At 50.0% G+C, this 6,704-nt stretch overlaps 1 pseudogene; it reads right to left on the bottom strand.

The window, feature by feature from the left end:
- Positions 1 to 219: 219 nt before the first annotated feature.
- LOC148220019 (endogenous retrovirus group K member 5 Gag polyprotein-like) lies at positions 220 to 5,273 on the bottom strand (annotated as a pseudogene).
- Positions 5,274 to 6,704: the final 1,431 nt, after the last annotated feature.

Below are 6,704 nucleotides of genomic sequence, written 5' to 3'. Positions count from 1 at the left end.
GTGCATCCCACCAGTGATGGCTTGCATCTTGTTTTATTTTTTGCAAAACTTTGTTGATTTCTTTTGTATTATGATGGACGGTTATTAAAACCTTTTCTCCATTCTCTTTGATTTAAAGATTTTATCTAGATTTGGGTGTTTTATTAACTGTTCGACTGTGGCTACTGTGCTAGAAAGAGAGAAAAAGAGACAGCAAGAACAGCAATACACATGGGCCTCTTTAGGGAAAAAGGACCAACTTTATTGAACGGACAACCCGTATTTAAAACATGTTACGGAGAACTAAGACAGGACAGTAGCTCAATGGATTATTGGGAAAAACATCCGTGAGACTGCATTTTAGAATGTGTCCCACAGAAAAACACCAGGTGTTAATCTTCATTGTGAATTCCATTCTGTTTTGACCAGATTATCATCCTGGGAGAATTTCTCCCCAACTGAAGCTAAACCATCTTATCAGCCTGGGAATGGAGCTGAAAAGCTTGGGCCTGGAAGTAACTTTCCAGGCTGTAATTTTCCTAGCTTTCTAACAGTGTGTCCTCAGGTCCTCCTTTCAGTTTAAAAGAGAAAGAAGTGTTTGTAATCTTTCTCTAGAGCCCTTCACAAACGAGAAAAAACACGACTCGAGAGACCTGAAGACATTCCCAGGAAAAGTCTTTGAACCTGGTGATTTCTACCCTACAAAGTCTATTATAATGACAAAAAAAAATCACCATTCACCAGACCTATTATTTCTAATACAGTTCAAAAACCTAATGACATTTCAATTGGCTTCAAAACAGTTCCACCACGAGCAGATAGGTGTTCATCCTCCGCTTGTAGAGGGGCCATCAGTCTGGTGGTCAGCATGCTGGTCAGTATTTGAAGGCTGTGCATTGGCCACATTCTGTCTCGGACATCGCAGATCAGGGCGGACACATCTCGCAGGCAGCCAGCGTACCCTGGTATCTGTTGAGACACAAGCATACCCACGACCCCAAACAATAAGGTCATGCGGGCCCTGCCACCTATTTGTGGTCAGGTCCCGTATAAAGACCTTTGCTTGAGGCATTTGTATCTCATCCGAGGCCTGTAACGAATAGAAATGATTCACAATAACAGGATTATCGGAATCTTTTGGCACAGTAAGATGATTAATGGTATATAAAGCTTTTTCCAATCAGCTGTGTGGTGTTTTCCCAGCCATTCCCCTTTTCTGTTTATCTAAAACACGCTTCAGAGTGCCATGAGCGCGTTCGACAATGGCTTGGCCTTGTTGGAGAATGTGGAGTGCCAAAATTATGTGAGACTCCCCACATTTGCAAAATCTGCCTCGTCTTTTGGGAGACATAAGCAGGGCCATTGTCAGTTTTCACTGCAGAAGGTATGCCCAAGATTGCAAAAGCCATTCTCCAATGGGCAATCACATCTCGACCCTTTTCCCCAGTATGAGCAGATGCTCAAATGGCTGAAGAAAAGGTGTCAATAGAGACATGCACATACAACAACCTGCCAAATTCAGCAATGTGAGTGATGTCTGTCTGCCAAAGCTGCAGGGCTTTAAGACCCCTGGGGTTTACCCCCGATGGTAATGGCGCAGCCAGGCCATGACAGTCGTCACAAGAGGCGACAATGTCACCAGCCTCAGTGGCTGTTAGATGAAATTGTTTTTGCAGAGTAGGTGCGTTCTGATGGAAAAACTCATGCGATGCTTGGACTTGTGCAATCTTGACAGGCTGAGGTGCCACCCAGGCAGGGTTAGCCAACCTATCAGCCCTGGCATTGTCTTCTCTCAAAAACCCAGGCAAATATGTGTGACTCCGTATGCGCAGAACATAATATGGATAAGCTCGGGCTTGGATTGAGCACCACAAGGTCTTCAAGACCTGAAACAGGACGGCATTGTCAACCTCTTTCAGGAGCGAGCAATCCAAATGCTGAGCTATGTCTGCAACATACGCAGAGTCAGTGACCAAATTCAAAGGCACCTGTGAAAACCGTTGGAATGCCATAGTGACAGCCTTCAACTCGATCTGAGCAGAACCCGTTTCATGACCTTCCAACGTTTGCCAGCCAGACTCATCCTGCCAGGTAACAATGGCCTTCCCTGTTTTGCCTGACCCGTCAGTGAAGACCGTAGGACCTTGCAATGGCACCCAACTATTTTTTGGTCTCAATGACAGTTTAACTGTCTTTGCCATATGCAATAGCTTATGGCTGGGGAGATGATAAACAATCTGCCCTGTAAAATCTTGCAGCGCACTTTGTAAGGGGACACTATTAATAAAAGCTCCTTCAAAGAACTCCCACTCCACAGGGAGCACAAGTGTCATGGGGTCCGCTGCCATCAATTGCACACATCGTTGACAGCATTTCAGTATCAGTCGGGCAATTAATTCAAATACTGTATTTACTGTCTTTTTCAGCTGATGTGGCAGAAAGACCCATTCCAAAACGTGCAAGGGATCAGGCCAGGTATCATTCCATTGGCCAACAATACCTGTAGGATGCAAATCTGGATTGATGATAAACACAGTGGTATGAACAGAGGGGTCTACTCGGCATACTTGACGAGGAGACGGAGCATGCTGCACCTGCTGCAGTGCTCGCCGTGCCTCAGGGGTTAATGTTTGAGGTGAATCCAAGTGAGAGTCCCGCTTCAGGATACTAAAAAGTGGGGACAATTGCTCGGTGGTCAGCCCTAAGTAAGGGCGCAACCAACAAATGACACCCAGCAACTTCTGAGCATCATTTAAAGTCTTTATGGAATCTGTGAATTGCACCTCCTGATGCTGGACCTTTCGATCCAAGATCTTGATCCTTAAATACCTCCAGGGAGGCTGTCGCTGGACCTTTTCTGGAGCCACCTGCAGCCCATAACAGCATAGAGCAGCGAGCAGCTGAGGTTCTGTCCTCAGCAACTCATACTGAGTAGGAGCTACTACTAAGATGTCCTTCATGTAATGATAAAGATACGCCTTAGGGAACTGCTCGCAAACTCCAGACAAGGCCTGAGCTACATACCATTGACAAATAGTCGGGCTATTTTGACAACCCTACGGCAAAATCTTCCATTGATATCTCTGTCCACGCTCAGAAGCGTTCACTTTCAGGCACCATGAAAGCAAACTTTGGCCTATCATCAGGGCACAAGGGGATTGTAAAAAAACAGTCCTTCAAATCAATGACCAGAATGTCCCATCCAGCAGGGAGCATGTGGGTGATGGCATCCCAGGCTGCAATGCCCCCATCCTCTCCATAACAGCATTTATTTTTCAGAGATCCTGTAACAATCTCCATTTTTGTGACTTTTTCTGTATAACAAAAACAGCTGTGTTCCAGGGAATATTAGATAGTTTGAGGTGTCCCTCTTCTAATTGCTCTTGGACTAATTGACTAAGGGCTAGTAATTTAGTTTCTGGCAGGGACCACTGTGCTTGCCAGACAGGGGTATTAGTCAACCACTGTAAAGGCATCATAGGATAATTCCTGCCCTTCATTTCAGTGGTCCCAATTATAAATTAGACTGGATGTGCACTCCCCAGGCAGCCAGAACATCCCATCCTCAGAGGTTGATCTGGGTTGTGGTAATGTAGGGTCGGACAGTAGCCGTCTGCCCTTCCAAATTCCTGATCAGCATAGGCCACTGACTGACAAAGGTCTGTACTGTGCCCCCCAAACCTTCAATGACCTCGCCAAGAGTGGCCATCGGCCATGTGGGAGGCCAGGCAGAAAATGAGATCACTGTCACATCTGCCCCGGTATCAAGCAAACCTCTGAGCTGGATCTGGGGTGGGTTGGCAGCTGGCACCGACAAAGTGCACACCATCTGTGGGCGCTGGTCGGAGATATTCATTGTCCAAAAGACCTGTGGCATTCCTATGGAGCCGAACCCACCGTCTTTCCGGTCTTGATGATCAGCCCTGGGAACATATGAGGGAAAAGGCACAAGTTGGGCGATATGGGTTCCTGCCAGGATAGTGACAGGAGGACATGGAGTAGAGACCATGGCACAGATCTGACCTGTGAAATCAGCATCAATGATCCCCGGGTGGATAAAAATTCTCTGGATGGTGGCACTAGATCGTCCCACAAGCAGTGCACTGAGCCCATGGCACAGAGGGCCAAAGGCATCCAGAGGGATCTTGTGCACACCGACAGAGTCTAGGACCACTGTGGCTGTGGTGTGTACATCCACACTGGCGGAGCCCCGGGTGCGGGCTGCATGCTGGCTGAGGAAACCTGTGCCAGTGCAGGGTTCTGGGGTGCGGTTTCTGTCTGAGTGTTGCACCCCAAAGAGCTCTCTTGCCCATTTCCCTAACCAGCTACAGGTTTCTTTGATCTGCGCTAGTTAGCATAGTGACCTGGTTTTTTGCATTTAACACACAGAAAAGTAGGCATGTTAGCCCTCTGTTGCTGTGGCTTCTGCTTATTTTTGCCATTATTTTTCCCGTGCTTTTTGTGACCACCCCGTGACATCTTTTGATGGTGCCACATGGCAGCTGCTAAAGTAGAGATCTCATGATCTGTGGTACCCACATTAGCACATGCCTGGATCATCTCAGTCAAAGAGGGGTCCCTGGCAGAGCCTGGATGATTTTTGCACAGTCAATATTAGCATTGTCCCTGGCCAGCTGTTTACATAACAATTGTCTTAAGGTCTCATCGTGAATCTGTTTCTCCAAGGCAGCTGCAACTTTCTCAACAAATTGTAAGAAAGGCTCCCTGGAACCCTGCGTAATTTTCACATATTTTTGTTTTGGGGCAGCAGCTTCCATTGTTTTTAGTATGGCTGCAAACCCTAGTTTCTGGCACTGCTCCAGAATCAGAGGATCCCAAGTAGCTTGCATGTCAGGGCTAGAGAACTGATGTCGACCCATCAAAGCATCTGTCCCCACAGCAAACCTAGGATCTGGCTGGGGTCACTGCATATTCTCAGCAGCAGCCCTGTCAGCCATCTGTCTCCAATTGTCCTCAAACAGCCTAAATTGGACAGGCTGGAACAGCACCTGGGCCAGATGCTTAATATCATAGGGCGCTAGCAGGTCTGTATTCAGCACCCGAATAATTTGCATCACCTGTGCAGAACCAAGCCCGTATTTTGCAACTTTGTCCTGTAAATCTTGAACCACACACCAATCTATGGGGTTGTGCCTATCTACCTGCCCTGAGCCAGGCATAGCCTTGAAGACAGGAAAGGTCTGAGGTCCCCCAGTCCCCTCAGGGACAGGGCCAAGTTCAGCTTGGTCCACTTGGACAGCTTCCTCCACCCAGAGGATACCTCCCCCCAGCATCCCCAAACGCTCCAGCAAATCCTAGTCTCCCTGCTGCAATGCTTTGATTTTCACCGCCTCCCAGAAGCTACGATGATTTTTGGGTCTCACTGTCACCAAGCATGGAGGGAGAGTCCAGAGGTTGCTCCTGGGAGAGGATGCGGGACCAGTACAGCTCCAACTTTCCAAAGCGAATCCTCGCCTTCGAAAGAGGACCTGTTGTTCACCGCCACTCAGACGCAGGACTGGAATGACGAGAACGGTCCCTGTCCCATGGAGGATGGTAGACCAGACACAGGCACAGAAGCGTCGGCACAGTGCATGGTCGGTGGGGCTGGATGTGTTGACGGAAATGAAGAGAGTTCCGGCAGCAGCCCTGGTGAACCGGAGGGTAAAACCTGCGCTTCCGGGTGGGTGGGATACGTCAGACGTCACGGCCCCGTTCATTGCCGGGGAGGGCTCTAGTGGCCCCACCTCCAGAGGCAGGCCAGGCTGTGACATCATCGAAGAGGGGGCGAGCAACACCCCCCCCTCCATTCCCGCAGCTGGCATCACCTGCCCCGCCTGAGCGGGCGGGTCCGCAGGCAACGAGGGAGCCGCCCCTGCTCCCGAGATTGCCGGAAGAGAAGGGGGGATTGCTGCGGGAGGACTTACTGCCGCGCTATTCATGCCCAGCCCCGTGCCCGCGCAGCTTGGAAGAGCTTCAGTCGCTGCTGCTGCCGGCTCGGCCGGAGTGGCCGTGAGCGTCTGTAATATTTTATCTACAGCTTGCATAACATGTTCTGTGATCATGGCCATGAATCGATCAAGCATTTCACCCAAAAAAACCGCTGCCTCAGCAGGGAGGCGCAGAGGGGTCAGATAGCTGGCTTCACGCTGAGCACCCAGACCCCGTGGCTTGCGAAAGGGAGGGGAGTGGAAGCCTGTGAGACAGATGGAGACGTGCGGCCAGCCCCTCATCCGGCCTCAGTGCCCGATCCCCCCAGTGCAGTCGGCGAAGGATACTTCAGCTGAATAAAGTCATTTGGGGAGGGATACACAGGTGGGGAATAATCTTTGGGTGATGGATATTTCGGCCAGGGGGCTGCCGCATGGAAAGCATCCATCCGTGGGACCTCCGGGACCTCTGCTTGGGAGATGCCCGGGAGCGGGGTTTCCGGGCAGGGAATTTCTGGGGGAGGGATCTCCGTGTCCTGCCGGCCCTTGGACGTTCCGTTCCCCCCCTCCTCCTGCCCGTCTCCCGCCATGAACCGGTTAATGAGTCCCCAGGTGGCTATCAGAGGGGAAACGGAAGTGTCTGCTGCCAACAGAGCGCCCCATAAGCGTTCCCCTAGCCGCCTCCATGATTCCGGAGAGAAAGATTCTCTGGGATCATCAGAGAACCTGTGCTCTTTTGCCCAAGCCAGCAGGCAATCAGACTTCTGTCTGTGACCCGGGCTTCCAGATTTTCCA

This window comes from Sturnus vulgaris, chromosome W (genome assembly GCF_052056855.1).
Source record: "Sturnus vulgaris isolate bStuVul1 chromosome W, bStuVul1.hap1, whole genome shotgun sequence".
Lineage (NCBI taxonomy): Eukaryota > Metazoa > Chordata > Aves > Passeriformes > Sturnidae > Sturnus > Sturnus vulgaris.
This window is presented reverse-complemented; position numbering and strand designations above follow the sequence as displayed.